An 18,902-nucleotide genomic window follows, 5' to 3' on the forward strand; every position below is an offset into this window, starting at 1 on the left:
GGCCCGGGCTCATACTGTGACCAGAGTCAGAGCCCAGTTTGGAAGCAGATTAAGGGCTGAGGGTAGAAGCAGGGCTCAAGCTGGGACTGAGGTCAGGGCTCATACTGGGAGACTTAAGCAGGTTCCCACCAACATCATGATTTCCATTTTTCAAGCCCCAGTCTAATAAGTCTTGTCTTCTTTCAGTCCATGTTTTCCACTTCAGCAGTTTTCTTTCTGCTTTGTCAGAAAAAAAAAATGATGGAATTGAGTTTCACTGGGTCTGTTTCCTATTTGCAGTAAGAGATGGAGTTACTCCCCTTCCTAACCTGCATGTGTCTGGTCAGCAGTATGGGAAGACTAAGGTTTTCAGCACCTTGGAGAGGGATGGTGATGACAGCATCACCTCTGCCTCTGAGAAAGTGAGAGGGATTGCTATCATGCTGAGTGACATAGTCAAGATTTAAAAGCTCTAGGGAGATAGAAAGAGGAGCCAAAACAAGGAAGATGGAATGTAATAGTAACAAAGTAATCATGATGGAGATGGGCTACATCCTATATTCTATCAAAAGTTCTATGAAACTATTTTCTATGAAAAGTTCCATGTTCTATGAAAAGTCATTGAAGGAAGCAGATGCAGGGTAAACCCCGATTAGAAAAGAGAAGACTTGAGAGGCAAGAGATTGTGATCTCCATACATTTGAAAAGCAAGCATGTGGAAGAGAAATTCTTGTCCATTCTAAGGACAGTAGAAGAAAGAACATTGGTGAAAACAAGAGAGAGGCAACATTCAGAACAGAAAAGTTGTCCAAAGTGGGCTATCCCTATCACTGGAAGTGTTGGGCAGACACTGGTGGTGGATAGCATGGAGGACATTCCTTCATTAGATGAGACTCTGCCTACAGAACCTGTGAGCTCTAGGCTACTGCCAAGATCCTGTGAAACCTTGACCTGATCTTGGTTAGCCAGAAAAAAAGTTAATAGTAACAAGTCAAAATATTAACTTCTTAACTACTTCATTAGTATGGATTCATTAACTTCATAAGTACCCTACATAAGAAATCCCAAATAAATGAATGATGAATGAATGGAAAAGCATTTCTTAAACACCTACTATGTGTCAAACACTGGAAATACAAAGACAAAAGTGAAACTATCCCTGTCCTCAAGAAGTTTACCTTCTAATAAGGAGAAAGAAGGAAAGGAAAAGGAGTTTTAACAGCCAAATCTAATGGCCCTTGTTCACTTCTCATCATTCTTCATCTATCCACAGCACTTGACATGGATGATGACTATCTCCTCCCAGGTACTCTTTCTTCTATATTTTTGAGACATTGACTTAGGGTCAAAGAACCATAGATCTTGAGCAGGAAAGGAATTGAAGAGACCACCTTGTCTGAAACCCTCATCTTACAGATAAGGAAACTAAGACTGATAGAGTCCTGGCCAAGGTCACAAAACTAGTAAGCATTTGAGGCAAGATTTGAACTCAGGTTTTCCTCACTCCAAGACCAGTGCTCTATCCATTGGCCTAGGATTTTTCCATTTCTATCCACCTCCTAGCTGCCTCTAAAAAATCATTCTTTGCCTCTCCACCTGGGAGTTGAACCCCAGTCTCCCATTATACTAATAAGACAATTACTTTTCCCTTTCTGTCTGTCCTACTTCTCAGTGACCCTTTCCATACTTCCATCTTTGTTATTCCTCCTTAGCATGGGCATCCCTTAAGGTTCTATCTTGGACCTGCTTCCATTTTCTCTATATACCCTTCTCTTGGTCATTTCATCAGTTGCCATGGGTTCAACTTGTCCATGATGATGTTTCTCAGGTCTATTTATCAAGCTCTAACCTCTCTCTTGACATCCAGTCATTCATCTGCCCATCAGCCATCTTGAACTGGTTGTCCCAGAGGCATTGCAAACCCAAAATGTCCCAAACAAGCCCCGAACCTTCCCCTATTCTGAATATTGCTATTCAAGGGCACCACCACCTCTGGGTCTCTTGGGTTCTGATCTTCTTGATGCCTTCCTCAGCTTCTCATCCTCTTGCACCTCGTGTGTGCATTCAGTTATCAAAGCCTATCATTTCCACTTTCACAACAGCTTTCATGCTTATACTTTTACCTCTAGCCATGCAACACCTTTGTATACCCCCTCCCTTTTCAGCTTCATTTTAGGTCTTTTCTTTCCCCATTAGAATCTAAGCTCCTTGTCTTTCTGATTCTGTATTCTTGGTGCTTAGCACATGCCTACCTGACACATAAGTACTCAATAAATACTTGTTCACTTGACATAAGCTGAATATAGCAAATATTCCTAGTTACTAGTGTGTTATCTCCTCTCTTAGAATGTAAGCTCCTTGAGGAAAGGGATTGTTTCTGCTTTTCCTTTGTATCCCCAAGGCTTTGAACAATGCCTGGAATATAGTAAATATTTGATAAATGTTCATGGATCAGGTGGAGCTATAGAGGAAGGGAGGAGTCAATTGCCAGGCCTTTTCCCAGTAGCTATGGTAGCATTTATTGGATTATTTATTCTTGGAATAAGAGGTAGAAGTTGTAGAGAGAATGGGAGGTTATATGTCTATTCACAGTGAAAGCAACAAGATGTCTAGGTAGAGTTGGGTCTCCTGGAGATGACTGGATGGAATAAGAAGCAGCATCAGCTCTGGGATCAGCAAGACACAGTGGACTAGAGGAGTTTGTGTTTACTTCTTCACTCACCAATCAAGGCAGCTCAATTCCAGGCTGAGTGACACAGTAATTTCTCTGAAGATCTGACAACTTAAGTGGTCCACAAACTCAAGGTGACCTGAGGCTGCATTAAGAGGCTTAAGTCCTGGATCTGTGCTTGACTATTCAACCACATCTGGGGTATTTGATCCTGTCTGGGGGACCAACTTTTAGGAATAATATTGCTAAGCTGGAGATCACCCAATGAGGTTTCTGGGGTATTGTACAGAATTTAGGGTTAGGAGTACAGCCTGGAGAGGAGTAAAGTTGGTCAAATGTTCCTCCTTGGCAGGCACTTTTTCAGTAGGCAGACATGTAGACATTGGTATAGACCTCAGCAAAGTCCCTTCTAATCAACTTTAGATTCTGGTAGCTGGTATTATGGAGAACAAGCTTAGGGAGCTAGGGCAGCAGATACATGGTGGACCTTTGTACAGGTAGGAGGAGGAGGGGGACAGGAAGCAACAGTTCTACCTGCCTTTCCTTCCCCTATGCCAGCTGGTCTGGTCTAGCTTCTCCTGTGGACAAGGGTGGACATACTGAGTGGATTACGGTCAACAAATCCCCTCCTTTATACAATAACATTATTTTCAACAATGCTTATGGAAGGTGTCAAATCATGATAAATCCGGAAAGGAAACACAGACCATGGATATGTGCTTCTATGAATTTCATATACATACACCAGCAATATACATAGAAAGAAAGAAATAAAGAAGGAAGGAAGGAGGGGAGGGAAGAGAAGGAAGGAAGGAAGGAAGGAAGGAAGGAAGGAAGGAAGGAAGGAAGGAAGGAAGGAAGGAAGGAAGGAAGGAAGGAAGGAAGGAAGGAGGGAGGGAGGGAAAAAGGAATGAATGAAGGAAGGGAGGGAGGAAAGAAAGAAAGAGAGAAAAAGAAAGAAAGAGAAAGAAAGAAAGAAGGAAAAAAGGAAAGAAGGAAAGAAAGAAAGAAAGAAAGAAAGAAAGAAAGAAAGAAAGAAAGAAAGAAAGAAAGAAAGAAAGAAAGAAAGAAAGAAAGAAAGAAAGAAAGAAAGAAAGAAAGAAAGAAAGAAAGAAAGAAAGAAAGGAAGAAGGAAGGAAGGAAGGAAGGAAGGAAGGAAGGAAGGAAGGAAGGAAGGAAGGAAAGAAGGAAAGAAAGAAAGAAAGAAAGAAAGAAAGAAAGAAAGAAAGAAAGAAAGAAAGAAAGAAAGAAAGAAAGAAAGAAAGAAAGAAAGAAAGAAAAAGAAAGACTATTACAGTATTTAAAAAAGAAAGTAATGGATGGATACTCTAATTATGTGAATGGGATGCCTCAGGGTCTTTTCCCATCCCCTCTCTAGGCTCAGGGAACTGTCCAGCATCAGAAGCCAGAAATCCTGGTGGTGGCAGGATCCTAGGGTGCTGCCCAGGTCTTCCTCCAGTCTCAGGGGAGGAGCTCTGACACCCCCCTCCCATCCCGTTCCCACCCTACACCTATTGTCTGAACCCTGCTGTATTGCCCTGGAACAGACAAGCACTCCCCCTGTGTTCCCACCCCAAGTGCCTGCACTAGCCCCAACTCATGTCAGCAGCTCTCACTGGACAGATCTCCTTCTTGGAAGGAGTCCTTTGACTGGAGGATCTCTCCCTGATGCACCCAAGACTGACCAGAACCAAGCTCCTACCACCCAGACCTTGGTTTTCCCCTGCCTATACATAGTTCCTGTTTATTGCTTCACTTTGAAGATGAAAAAACTGAGATTTAAGGACCAGTTGAGGGATAGAACCAGGGTCGCACAGCTGCCACTCAGGCAGACCCAGCTTTGTTCTCATCACCAAGATGAGAGGGGAAATCAGTGCTCACCCAGAAGTAGCACTTATCCATCCTGAACTGACTTCTGTGACCCGGGTCCTTGAGAACACCACCTCCTCCTCTGCACTGCCTGCCTCCTGCAGGTCAGACAAGATCTAAGGTGTCTTAACAGGTCAGAGTTCTAAGATGAAATTTAGGATGGAGATGGGGACTGTAGCTGTCGTTTTGTTGGAATAGGGAGTACTGCAATGAGGGAGGAGAGAGACAGACAGACAGAGACACAGAGAGAGAGAGAGAAGGAGGGAGGGAGGCAAAGAGAGATCCAGATAGAGACAGACGGACAGATACAGACAGACTGAGAGACAGACAGAGACAGAGAAAGAGAACTACAGCCTTGACCAGAGAGAGCCCCATCCAGACACCCCAGATAACCCTGACCTAATGTCAGAAATTATTCCAGTACAAATTTGCGGTAAGGAAGCAAGACTCTGGAGAAGTTCAAGGAAGAGAGAGAACTCCCTGTGGACTACTCCGAGACCCCCAAGCTGGGTATTATTGCCATGAGGAGGAGTAGCAGGTAATGAATTGAGTGTGCCACATGGGAACCAAGTGTTGAAAAGAAAGCTGGATGAGGAAACTCGTGTGAGTCTGGGGAGGGGGAGGAGATTGGATTTAACCTGAGTGATGAAGAGCCCCAGCAGGTTAAGGAAACAATCTGGGATGAAGCACTGGACCTCTAATTAAGGAAATCCAACTCCCTCTGACATTTCTTAGCTGTGTGCCCCTAGTCAAGTGCTGTCTCCTCTCTGGGCCTCGGCTTCCTCTTTTGTAAAATGGAGACCATACCTCCCTCTTAATGCTGCTGTAAGCCTTCGAGGATATGACCCAAGTAAAGGGCCACTTGAGTGTTTATTGTTAATGCTAGCAGTGAGAAATATTCATCCAGAGATGGAATCTAAGAAACTAATAGGATGATGAAGGTGACGTGGGTGGGGGAACCCATTGGCACAGTATCCTCAGTGCCATCGCATGGACAAGAAGTGATATTCATAAGTTGCCAGAATAATAACAAAAGCCAGTATTTATAAATAGACATTCTTGATTTATGTAAATTCCCATTATGAAAATGTAACTTTACGTAAAGAATTGTGAAGAAATCTGCATTCCGAAAATACACCTGTGTATTATTGTCCAGTACTGTATTCTGTCTGTCTGTCTCTCTCTGTCTCCTCTACACTCTCTCTTGCTCTCTCTCTCTCTGCCTCTCTCTCTCTCTCTCTCTCTGTCTCTATCTCTCTCCTCTCTCTGTGTCTGTGTGTTTGTCTCTCTATATCTGTCTCTCTGTCTCCTCTCTCTCTACTTCTTCTCTCTCTCTCTCTCTCTCTCTCTCTCTCTCTCTCTCTCTCTCTCTCTCTCTCTCTCTCTCTCTCTCTCTCCTTGTTCCTGCCTCTTGACTTCGCACTTCATGGCCTCCATGGCCTCCATGTCCCCCCAAACAAAAATCCTTCCAAGTGAAAGCAGAAGAAAGGGACTTGATTTCATTTCAGACCTCTGGTGCTGAGAGAGGCCACCTTCGCCCTACTCTGCCTATCTGCCCACATGCCCTGCCCACATGTCTGCCTTCCATCCATCCATCCACCCCCACTCAGGTACCACGTGACCATCCTTGGCAGCCTCTCCTGTCTGTGTGTGTGTCTGCTCCACCCATGACATGCTCTTCCTCTTGGTTTTAGCCAAGCTCCATCATGGTTGTGTCTTCCTCCTGTTCTCACGTCTCTGTTGCTGGGCCCCAGCTGTCCTTGAACCACATGTCACCCCTTTCTGTCTATGAGAGAGTGGCCCCTTCCTGACTGCCTCCCTCCCTACCCCATGCCTGTGGGCATATTCACGTTATATAATAATCACTTTGCAATAGAGTCTGCAGAACAGTCTCCTTATGTAAAATGAGAAATGTTTGTAGTGCTTTAAGTATTATAAATTACTTTACAAATATTATCTCATTCGATCCTCACAATAGCCCTGTAAGGTAGGTGCTATCATTATCCCCTTTTAGAATTGAGGAAACTAAGGCAGATGAGTTAAGGGTCTGAGGTTGGATTTGAATTCAGATCTTCCTGGGCTCTAGTTCTAGTCTACCAACTGTGCCACCTAGCTGCCACAAAACCCTAGGTCTAGGAAGGACCCTCTGGAGTCATCCCTTCCAGGATGCTGAAACCCAGAGAGGGAGGCCCATTTTCTCAAGGTTCCACAGGTTCCAAGATCCTGGGATTCTTGAATCCCAGGCCAGATTCCTTGTGTTTGACGGTGACCTGAGCCTTATAAAGGCAGAGACCACCCGCCATCCCTGTTTCCTAGATCTGGTACCATTGACTCCATTTCTAGGACTCCTGCATAGTCATAGAGCCCTGTCTACCCCCAGAATCCAAAGAACCCTGGCCATGGGGCTGCTGAGCCTAGGTTCAATTAAGTCACTATTAGAGTGAGCAGTGAGCTGCTCAGAGATGAGAGCCTCTGTGGAGGGCAGAACGTGGATATGAGGCCCTGAGTCCTAATGGAAGATAATGAGGCTATTTGCCAGCCTGTGATGTGCAGGGAAGTATTCCTGATGTCCAGTATTCACAGCCTTTCATCCCTGGCGACTGGCTAGAGGCTGCAGATGGCGACCCGCTGAGGCTGATTGGCCTCTCTCTCTGGCCTCCCACCGCTCTGGCCTGAGCCAGGCAGCCGGCCCGTGAGACATCAAAGCTGGGCAGCTTAATGCAGCATGGATGGCCTCCAAATCCACTCAGAGTAATTGGAACAAAACGACCCAGGTAGTCTAGAGGAAACATCAAAGGTACTCGGCCCCAGCTCACAAACCTCCCTCCCTCCCTTCCTTCCTTCCTCCCTCCCTTCATCCTTTCCTCCCTCCCTCTTTCCTTCCTTCTTTCCTTCCTTCCTCCCTCCCTTCTTTCCTCTCTCCCTCCCTTCTTTCCATTCCTCTTCCTTCCATACACCCTTCCTTCCTCATCTCCTTTCCCCTTTCAATTAATCCTTTCATCTATCTTCCTTCTCTTCCATTCCCCTTCCTTCTTCCCTTTCTTCCTTCTATTCACTTTTCTTTCCTTCCGTTCACTCTTCTATCCACCCTTCCTCCTTTCCTTCTTCCCATTCATCCTTTCTTCTTTCCTCTTTTCCTCCCTCCTTCTCTTCCTCCTTCCTTTTTTTCTTCCTCCCTCCTTCCCTTCCTTCCTTCCACCCACCTTTCTCTCCCTTTCATCACTTCCCTGAGTGGGAGGTAGCCTCCCCCTGCCCTCCACCCCCCCCCCCAGTGCAAAACAGATCAGAGGAAAAGGAGGAAGCAATTGCTAGACAGATGCTGTGTTTTTGTGCTGAGAAGTACATACTCCCCACGAATCCCCTTCCTGGTCACCTTAGCAAAGGGGAAACCAGCCCTGAAATAGAAGTAGCAAGAGATGGGACTGACAGGCAGCCTCCTGCTAAGCAGGAAGATGCCCCGGGGAGCACCCAATGAGTCTCCAAGGCCAAGCTCATCTGCTGACTCCTCACACTGCTGAGGATGAGTTGATGGCCTTGGGAATATGCCAGAGGAGGGACACAGAAGTGATGGAAACAATGATTTCTCACACTTGCAGGTCCCCACAACCCTGGCTAGGAATGGAGTCTGAATACTCCCACTTACCACTTGTGTCACCCATCAAGTGCCTGCCCTTCTATGGGCCTCAGTTTCCCCATGTATAAAAGAAGGGACTAGACTGGCTGCCTCTGAGATCCCTCCTTGACTTAGGTGTTATAATTCCAAACTGTGTCTTTCAATGTGTCCAAGGAGGGCTGGGACCCAAGCCTCATGAATGCAAGCTTAGGGTTCTCTATTCCACAGGGCAAAGCCAGTAGATCCTCTGAAATGCTGCCATACTCACCTTGGGTCAGCCCTCAGCCAGGGAAGGTTTCCTCCTCCTCTGCCTGGAGCCACACAGCTCCATACCTGACAGTCCACTGGGAGAGGCTGAAACATGGCAAGAGTCTCAGAATGCAAAGGACCACCTTTAAGTCTTGTCTACTACTTGTATGACTTGGGCAACCCCTTTCCCTCCCCCTGGCCTCAGTTTTCTCTTCTGTAAAATGAGGGCTTCAGATTATGTGTCTACTTTCCCTCTTGACTCTAAATCTTTTTTTCCTATTCACTCTGGCCAGGCTGAGGAGGAGCTGACCAGCAATGAGCAGATGACTTGTCTTCCTGTAAAGTTGGCAGGGTCTTAGAGAAATGTCTGCATTGGGCTTGTGATGCTCCATGCAGGAAGGAGCCAGGCAGGGTTCACCCCTTTTCCTGCTTGTTTGTCTGGTGCCCTTCTATCTCTGTTTCTGTCTCTGTGTCTCTGAAGCTAGCTAAGTGATGCAGTAGTTAGAGCACCAGGTCTGGAATCAGGAAGAATTAAGTTCAAAGCTAGCCTCAGACACTTTTTGACTGTGTGACCCTGGGCAAGTCACTTAAATAGTTTATCTCAGTTTCCCCATCTATAAAAACGGCAATAGTACCTGCGCCTGCCTCCAGGGTTGTTGTGAGGATCAAATGAGATAAGACTGGTAGAATACTTAGCTCAGTGTCTGGCACAGAGCAAGAACTTAATAAATGTTCTATCCATCCATTCATCCATCAATCTGTCCATCTATCTCTCTCTACCTATCCATCTATCTATCCATCCATCCTTCCATCCATCCATTCATCTAACCATCCATCTATCTCTATCTATCCATCCATCCATCCACCCATCCATTCATTCATCTATCCATCCTTCCCTCTGTCCATCCATCCATCTCTATCTCTCTTTATCTCTCTCCACCTCTCCATCTCTCCTTCTCTCTCCCTCTCCACCTATCAGGATGCTCTACTTGGTACTGAGCATTCCCTCTTCCCCTTGAACTTCACAAGAGCAAGGAAAGGTGAGCGGTTCTGCCCCAGGCTCTGGCCAGTCACCTCCACAAGGAGACCACAGATATTCCAAACACCACCAAGATAAGCTGACCTGGGTCTGACTCTCCCCCTTTCTGTCCCCAGATTTTCCAGCACTTGCTCCACTCTCCTTCTGCCCACCGTGCACGGTGCCTGGCACAGAGTAAGCGCTCTGGAACATGTTAGATATCATTATGATCACTATCAGGACTATTGCCCCAGGTTGGCCCCCTTCTCCTCCATCTGACATCTCCTTCTGGAGCCATCTTCTTCAAGTACAGCTGTGATCATCAGGACAGCATGGGGCAGGGCACAGAACCCTGGACATAGGGTCAAAAGACCTGAGTTCAAATCACGGCTCTGACACAGGCTGGTTGTGTGACTGTGAGTGGATCAGCTCGCTTTCTAGACCTCTGAGTGCTCATCAATGAGATGATTCTGTGTGATCTGAGACAGGAAGGGACCTTGGATGTTACCTAATGCAGTCCTCCCTTTTACAGATAAGAAGACTATGGACCAGGGCAATGAGCAGCCAGGTAAGGAGGGATTTCAGACAGGGATGGTTGACAGAGATAATGGCCAGGATCAGGAGATGGAGTGGTTTGTTCGTGGGACAGCCAGGGGCCAATGTCACTGGATGGAAGAGTGCACGTCAGAGAGTGAGGCATAAAGAGACTGAAAATGAAGGAGCGACAGGGTAGGAAAGGCTTTGAACAAACAGAGTATTTTTTATTTTCTCCTGGAGGCCATAGGGAGCCATTGGAGTTTATTGAGAAGGGAGTGACTTGATCAGATCTACACTTTAGGAAAATCATTTCAGTGACTGAACAGAGGATGGACCAGAGTGGAGAGAGACAGGGCAGGCAGACCCCAACTCACTCCTACTGTAATCCAGGTGTGAGGGGGTGAGAGTCTGCACCAGAATGGGGTGGGGGGGGAGGCAGGGGCAGAAGGCGGAAGGAATTAGTTGAGTTGATGGGACTGGTTTGGACAGAACTAGACTGACCTGAACTGGATTAGACTGGACTAGACTTGGCTGGATGGAACCAAACTGGCCCCCCATGAAGAGTGGTGAGCAGGAAGAAGGATACAGAGGAGGGGGGACACTACGGTCTCAACTGCACCAACAAGGGGCTGCCACATGTGGCCCTTAGAGCCCTCCCTGAGGGTTTCCCTCTCACTCTTTTACACTTGGAACTGAATCCCCTGGGAGTCCTCCCAGTGGCCCAGATCTTGTGTCCAGCTCCCCGGCATCCCTGAGCATTTGCAGACTCTTTGACAAGTCCACGAGCCTTTGAACAGGGTCCAGCTGCTAGATGGCTTTCCTGAACACACTTCCCTTTGTTAATTTCCATTTATGGCCACTTGGTCCCATTAGCCACGTATGGCCAACAATAGCCACTCAGCTTGACGTTCTCTGCTCCATTGAGGTTTTTGGCTTCCTCTCATCTCAGCACAGGAGCCCCTGGGTCTCCAGTTGACTTGAGCTTTTAGCCCCCACCTCTGGGACTGTATCTCTAGCTACTGGAGTATTCTCTCCAGCAAATGGGGGAGGGTTGGGGCCAGATTTAGTCCTCAATTAGTCCTTACACACATCAATGTGCCACCAGTGAAGTTGTGTTAGGCATCTTCTTAGAGCCTGAGTCACCCTGCCTGACACAGCAGAGTCAAAATCCCAGAGTGGGAGTCAGGACACCTGACTTCTGAACCCAGTTCCGCCGCTAAACTTAGGCACGTCTGTGAGCAATGCATTTTCTGTCTCTGGGACTTCTCTTCCTCCTTAAGGGGGTGATACAAAATAAGGCTGAAGGCCCATCCCCTGACATTCTAGAATCCTGGAGCTGTTCTCTAATGAGAGGTTAAGGATGCCTTCTCAAAAGGCTGGTCCACAGTGATGACCAAATGGGGACAACGCCTTAAGGAAAGAGCCTAGAGGGGATGGAGACAATGCTGCTGATGGGAGGGAAGGCTTGGCTTGAGCAGGGAGCCCCAGGTCCAAATAGACAATGGGCTCCTCTCTGATACTGCTCCCACTCACTTTGTCCACTATGAGAATGTTCCCCAAAGACCACAGAGCCCCACACCTGCCCAGGATGCTGACTCTGCCTTGGCCAAGTGTGAGAAATGCTTGCTACCTGGACCTGCCCTGCAGAATGAAGATGGAGGGAAGGGAGACTAGGGGAGCCAGCCTGAGTAGTAGGCATGAGGCAAGACTTAGAGTAGGCCAAATGTCTGAGGGACAAGACAAAGAAAGTAGAGGAGAGAAGGGAGATACTGGGGAAGAAAGAGGAAAGATATGTGTGTGTACATGTGTGCATGTGTGTGTTTGTGTGTGTGTGTATGAGAGAGAGAGAGAGAGAGAGAGAGAGAGAGAGAGAGAGAGAGAGAGAGAGAGAGAGAGAGAGAGAGAGAGAGAGAAGGGCAGAGGGAGGGGACAGGGAGAGTCAGTAGTTGAACACTATCACTGGATTCTGGGCCTGAACTTGCCTGACACTGACCAAATCAAAGACCCTGGGGAAGAAGTTGTGAGGGCCAGGCTGTCTAGTCCAACCCATAGCCCCAAGATATCAGTTCAGTATCCCCTGATCCTTCAGACTCAAGGGATCAAATAGCCTCTGCTTGAGGGATTCCTCCTTCCCAGGCAACCCAGACCACTCAAACAGCTCTTAATATGACAATTCAAATGGAAGAATTCAGTTTCCTGGCATGGAGCTGGTAGAGTGTCCATGTTTCACAGGCATACAACAATGAAGTCAGCACAACGGTTCCGCAGACCTTCAGTTTGGTAGTCGATCTAATACCTCTTCTCTCCCATAGTTTTCTTTGAAGTCTCCCAAATACTGAGCTAGCTCTGGCAATGAGTGTGTCAACGTCATTGTCAATGTGTACATCCTGGAAAGTACACTATCAAGGTAAGGGAACTTATCGACAGCATTCAACTTCTCCATTTGCTGTAACCATGGTTCCACATATGGATCCTGACACACATTGGCTTTGCCAACTGCTAAGACTCCCGACTCTTTTTCACATAAACAACTACCAAGCCATCCATGCCCCTCCTCCACAGTGGAGAATTGGACATTGACACTAGCTCCATTCTATTTGACTCAACTCAATGTTCTATCCTATTTTAGGACCCTGAGTGCTTCACTTCTCCCAAATGAACACTAATTGTATGTTCTGGTACTGTCTGCTGTTGCTCCACTTGTGGAGGTTTCATTTTCCAGCCATTCTGGGCATTTTGTGAGCATAGATAGGGCCCAGGTCTGCTCTCCTCCTGCCTCCCCACACTGAATATTCCAAGGGTAGGCCCAAGGTTGGCTCTTTCTCTGTCTCCCCTTGACACAGGCACAGACAAGGATGGTCTCCTTTGATTTCTATACTTCTCCCATGCCCACAAATTGAATGAATTAATGCAAGCAAGCATGCATGCCTTTATTAAGTACGTGTTATGTACAAAAAGCACAGCAAAAAGCAATCCAGTCCCTGCTCTCCAGAGGTTCTCTTAATAGAGGAGAACATTTCACCAGCAAGTCAGATGGTAATGCCCAATGGTCCTTGGAGGGCAGCAGCAAAGCAGATGATCAAGCCTCTTCTCCAAAGTCATTTCCACTAAGACAATGACATCCTCTTCTGACATTGCACCATTTTACAAGACCAAGGACTTCTTTCCAAGGTTTCAGTAGTTGGGTTTGTACCCCCTGCAGGAGCCATGGCTGAGCCACATGTCCACAGGGAATGCTTCCCAGGATGATGTCTATAAGTGCAGTGATGTTCCTGAGGTCCTTGGGGTCAGGGTCCTGGCTGTCTCCACAAATGGAAGATGGAAGATGGAGGTCAAATTTAACTTACCTGGATCATATTGCCTACACTCTCTTCCCCAGAGTGGCCTGCTTGTTGCCTCAGCTAGACTGGCTTGCCTGCCCTGTCAGTGACAGTGAGTTGTCAGTCAGTTTGGATGGCACAGGAGTAGCTTCCCTAGATGACCAAGAGAGCTCTGACAAAAGGACTGATGGGGGAGATCCCTCACCATTCATCCAATGAGAGTCCGTCCCAAATTCTCATTCCTGGGGAGAAGCACGTCCAGATCTGGGATCACTTGCCACTTCCAAGTTTGAGCAGAAGGAATTTCATAAATGTAATGCTAGAAGGGCCTAGAAGGCCAATTGCCTTGTTTTATAGGGAAAGAAACTGAGGCCCAGAGAGGTCACTGACTCTCCCCAGGTCCCACAGATAGTAAAGATTAGAGGTGGGTTTTAAATTCATGTTCATTCTGATGTCCAGACTGCATTGATCCTCTCTGGAGCTCACTGGGCAGGGGAATGGGCACTGTCTTGGATGAAAGCTAGGAACTCCTTGCTGGAGTTCTTGCCCAAATGCCTCTTCACTGATAAAGGCTTGGGATGGAGAAATCTCTTCTGGTCCATTGGGATCTGCACTACCAGAGATTCAAATCATTCTGGCTTCGTCCCAGGACATACAAGGGCAGGATCCTTCCTTCTTATGGGCCAGGACAGTGTCTGTGTTAGACTCATCAGCATCCTGGGGGAGGGATAAAGAAGGAAGCAGGAGCTCAGAAGCCAGGCCTGAGTCCACAACATTTCCTTGACTTGTTGGGCCAATGACGGCTACCTGGTGGTGAATGGAGGGTTACGGGCATCCGTGTCTGGGTCCCCCATAGCCAGGAGCCCACAAACCATCTGCCGCCCCACAGAATGAGTCCCTCAGCTTGAGCCGGGCTCAAAGAGCCAAGGGCTTCCTCGGCTCGGCTCCCAGATCAAGGTCCCTAGGCTCTGTCCAGTGTTTTACGTAGCCTAGTATGTCTTAATCTTTTTCCATCTCCTTTCCAACTTGGCCCAGATCAATAAGACAGCTACACTGAAAGGATCTCTTTTAAAGGCAGACGCGTCAGCACGAGTATTGCTCAAACAAAACCAAGTTGAAAACAAACTCCAAAAAGACTCCTTTTAACCTGTCTTTGATCCACTTGAAAGGAGATGAGATGCTGTTGTATTAGCCATCAGGGAGGGGGGAAGGGTTCCTCTCCCTCTCCTTCCTCAGATCCAGCCACCTGAGACACTGGCTTGGGGTGGGGGAAGGGAGATTTTCTTTGGACTATCCAAAGATCCTGGAAGCCCAGACTGAAATGGGATCCCTGGAGACAGGGTAGGGCTGCCAAGGTTGCCTGGGTCGGGCAGGGGTGGTAGCAGTCAAGGCAGTCAGGCATCTGGATCCTGCTCCTTGGAGGCCCACACTAGGACTAAGGAAGATTGTGCTAGAGTGAGTCTGAGGACCAGGGCCACATTCTGACTGGGGCTCAGCAGCTGTGGGCTTTGGACCAGTCCCCTTTGGAGCTCAGCTAGGTGGCCTAAGGGACCTCTTTGAAGTGCAGCTCTCTGGAGGAGTCCCAGTTCCTCCTCAGAGCCAATTACTGCACTTCCCAGAATGAGAGGGCACCCCCTGAACCCAAGGAGTGAGGGAACTCCTTAATTGGCTCCATGAAGTTTCCATCCTAGAACATGCTGGTAATTCTGTCCAAACAGACCAAGTAGGGTACCCCTACTGGCTGTGTGTGTGAGTATGCAGGGAAGTGGGTGAGTGTCTGTACAGGTGTGAGTATGCCTGCATGTGTGTGAGTGTGTGTTTGTATATATAAGTGCATGAGTTTGATTGTATATGTGGATCTGAGTGCATGTATGTGTGTATGTATATATGTGTGTGTACACATGTGTGAGTATGTATATATGTGTGAAGGTGTGTATATGTGTGAGTATATGAATGCATATGCATGAATGTATGTGTATGTGTGTGAGCATGTGTGTATATATGTATGTATATATACATGAGTGAGCGTGTGAGTGTACATCTGTGTTAGTATATGAATGTATGTGTACATGTATGAGAGTATATGCGCATGTGTGTACACGTGTATGTGGGTGTGGAGGAGCATATGTGTGTTGAGTGCATGTTGCTTGAGTAGGGATTGGGCTTGAGTGATCTCCAAGCTCCCTCACTTCAGCCTCCTCTCCAGAGTGAAGATACCTGCCAGTCACCAGGGTGCATTTGAACTAGAGACTTGGGGATAAAAAGAGGTGGGTGAGTCTGGGGAACTATGTGTGGAGCCCTAAACTCAGTGCTCTGGGGGCTACAAGTGACTCATGAGCACATGGCCCCTGAGTTCCTCCTATGTGAGCACTGGCTCCACCCATTGACCGGACTGAGTGAGGTAGGGAGAGCAAGCGGAGAGGGATGGGGGAGGGGGAAGAAATACCTCATTCTGAGTAAGACCTACTCAAGAATGAAGCTCTTCCTGCTCTTGAGGCAGGGAACTGCCCAAGTCTCCCTTTGGCTCTTTCCTCTTATGCTCACATCCTCCCTTTTCTAGGACTGAATCTATGAGTGAGCAGGAGACTGTCTAGTCAACAAATAGTCATCATAGCTTCACAGAAGTGTAGGGGGGGCTTGGAGAGAATCTGCTCCAACAGAGAAGGAAATTGAGGCCCAGAGAGGAGGAAAGGCCCATCTCATGGCCATTCAGGTAGTGTTGGGAGAGCTGAGCCTCAGCCCCAGGGATCCTTGGGTCTGCTACTTATCCTTCCCCAGGAGACAGAAAGATAAGTGTGGATGGGGCCACAGCTCAGGTTTCTAGGGCAGGGTGGTGCCAAGCTCATCCTTGAACAAGCAAGCCTTGGAGCCGGTGTGCAACTTCTGGGATGAAATATAAAAGCTTTCACTGAGAGGAGCAGAGGAAGAAGGACCTTCTGGGTGGAGGACCATATTCACGGAGGGATTTGGGGAATCAGAGAGGTCAAGAGTGACATCAGAAATCATTGAGTCTTACACTAGCCCAGCCCCACACATTACAGAGTCAGACCTTCTCTTCATGGCTGGTCTCTCTTCTCTGGCTTTTCAGAACTGCTTCCTCTCTCAGTCTTTCTCCTCCCTAACTTACTGCTCTTTCTCTGTCCCCCCACAACTGTCCACCAAGAGTGAGACCTGGGGGGCGTCCACTCCCTCACTCATCTAATGCATTATTAGACCATCATGTCTGTGCCGACTCCTCCAGATCTGCATACCCCCACTCTGCCCTTTGCTCCATTCTCAAGCCACAAACAAGCACCTGGACATCCTGTAGGCATCTCAAGTCAAAGCCATCATGCCTTATCTTCTCCCCTAACCCTTCTCCTCCTCCCCATCTTCCTGGTTCTGTGGAGGACCCCATGATCCAACAGACACCCAGGCTCAGAGCAGCATCTTCAACTCTCCCTCTCCTTCTGCCCCCCCCCACATCCAACCAGTCCCCTAGTCTTGTTGGATTCCACCCTCAACACATCTCTCCCATCTATTCCTTTCTCTCCACACACAAGGCCATCACCCTAGTTCAGGACCCCACTGCCCTCACTTGGACAGCCATCCTAACTAATCTCCTCCTCTCCAGCATGACTTCCATACAATTATGCTTATCTGACGCCACTCTCCTTCCCAAGAACTATCCATGGTTCCCTCTTCTTTTTACAACAAAATGCTAACTGCTCAGCCTAGCACCGAGAGCCCCTCACTGTATGGCTCCATCCTACCTTTTCAGCCCTCTCTCTATTCCTTCTAAACCTTCATGCATGCCTGAAATGTTTTTACTCTCTGCTTTGGCTCCTCAGACTGCATCATTGCCTGAGTCTTCAGTTCAAGGGCTGCCCCCTCTAAGAAACCGTCCATGAACCCCCTCTCTGATGGTCACTGCTTTCTCTTTCTTCATTCAAAGTATATTGAGCTGGCTTTTCTTCCATTAGAAGGCAAACTCCCTGAGACTAGACTTGCCCAGGGAAGCTAGAACCCCTGATGTGGCCGCTAGCCACCTGGTGGGTGAGATGAGCCAAAGGATGCACACATGAGGAGCAGAACACTGGATTTGGAGCCCGAGTCAGAGTCCTAAGGTGTCCTACATAAGAGCTCTGTGACCCTGTACAAGTCACTGGACTCTCTGGGCCTCAGTTTTCTCTTTTGTAAAATGAGTTTAGGTTGGACCAGGTATCTCTGAGGTCCTTAGCGGTTCTAAATCTCATTCTCCTTCTAACCTGGAGGCAAGGGGCAGCCAAGGGAGATCTTAGAGGGCAGTAGACTTCACCATTCAAATGCGTTCTGTCCCAGAACATAAACAACAAGGAGAACAGGGAAAGATACAAGGAGTCTGATCATCCAATATTCTTAAGAGCAGGGCTCTTCTTGCCTCATACAAATGGCTATCTGCACTGAGGACACCCTCTGTCAGAGCGCACAGGAGGGAAGTTTTCAACACAGTGGACCAGATGTAACCAGGGCTTAGCAAGGAGGAGAGAAGCTCAAGGAACATGAGGGGCTGGAGAGAGGAAAAGGAAAGTGGAAGGAGGAGGAGAAGAGGGTCCCCTCCTCTACAGGGTCTCAGTGCTTGGCAGTCACAAAGGACTTGGAGTTTACACAAGGCTTCCCCATTTTTTATCTTGGGTCAGGAATGATTGTCTCCATTTTACAGATGAAGATACAGCCTCAGAGAGGCTGAGTGAGTTGTCCACCTTGGTCCATCCCCTGAGGATGGAGGATGACAGTGGGACAGAGGCAAAAGCAGAGGCTAAGCTAAGCCTGGGAAAGGCCAAAAAATGGAATTTTTATGTCTGTTGCATAATGGACTTTTCAGATTTGAGCTAATGTAATACCAATATGACCCAGCACAAGGAATGGAGAGAAAGAAATCAGGAGAGGAAAAATGGGAACCAGGCTGGGAGCAGAAGAGGGAGGGAGCAGAGGCTGGCCAGCTCAAGATGCCAGCACCACCTCTGATCTCTTGCAGGGTAGGCACTTGTTGGGTTTCCAGGCCTCTTGACCCAAGACTGACCATGCCAGTCCTGGCCCAGTGGCACAGGAGGGATGGCAGGAGGGAGGAGCTGACTGGTGAACTTCCATGTGCTATGGAGTAAAAAGCCAAAACCCAACAGCAATGTCACCCAGGTATGGTCTGTATATATTGAACTTGGGGCAACTGCAGAAGTCAGGACCCAGAACAATATCCAAGCCTGCTGAGGAGAGAGGGCCCTGCACTCAGAAGGACCAGGACAGGACTTTGCAGCCTGAGCTACAAGCTTTAGACTGGGAATGCTGTGGACTAGAAGGGATGTGTATGCTCCCTCCTGGGACTCTCTCTTCCCCTGCCATGTCCTGAGGATGCTCACCATCTCTTCTACCACTCCCATCCCTGGGACTCCCCTTTCCCCACAGCTCAGATATAGTGAATACAGGAGGACGTTGATCTGAAGCTTTATCTAGACTCAGCCCATTGTGGAATAGAAGCTAACAGAACTCCCACAAACTTCCCCAGGGATAGGCAGGGGATGGAGGTCTTTTCATCAAGGGATACTCTTCAGGAGAGTCACAATGCAGGGGCCAGACCCACTGGGATTGCTTGCATCTTTTAGGGGCCTCTTAGCATCTCTGAGCAGGGCC

This window comes from Notamacropus eugenii, chromosome 1 (assembly GCF_028372415.1).
Source record: "Notamacropus eugenii isolate mMacEug1 chromosome 1, mMacEug1.pri_v2, whole genome shotgun sequence".
NCBI classification, from domain to species: Eukaryota; Metazoa; Chordata; class Mammalia; order Diprotodontia; family Macropodidae; genus Notamacropus; species Notamacropus eugenii.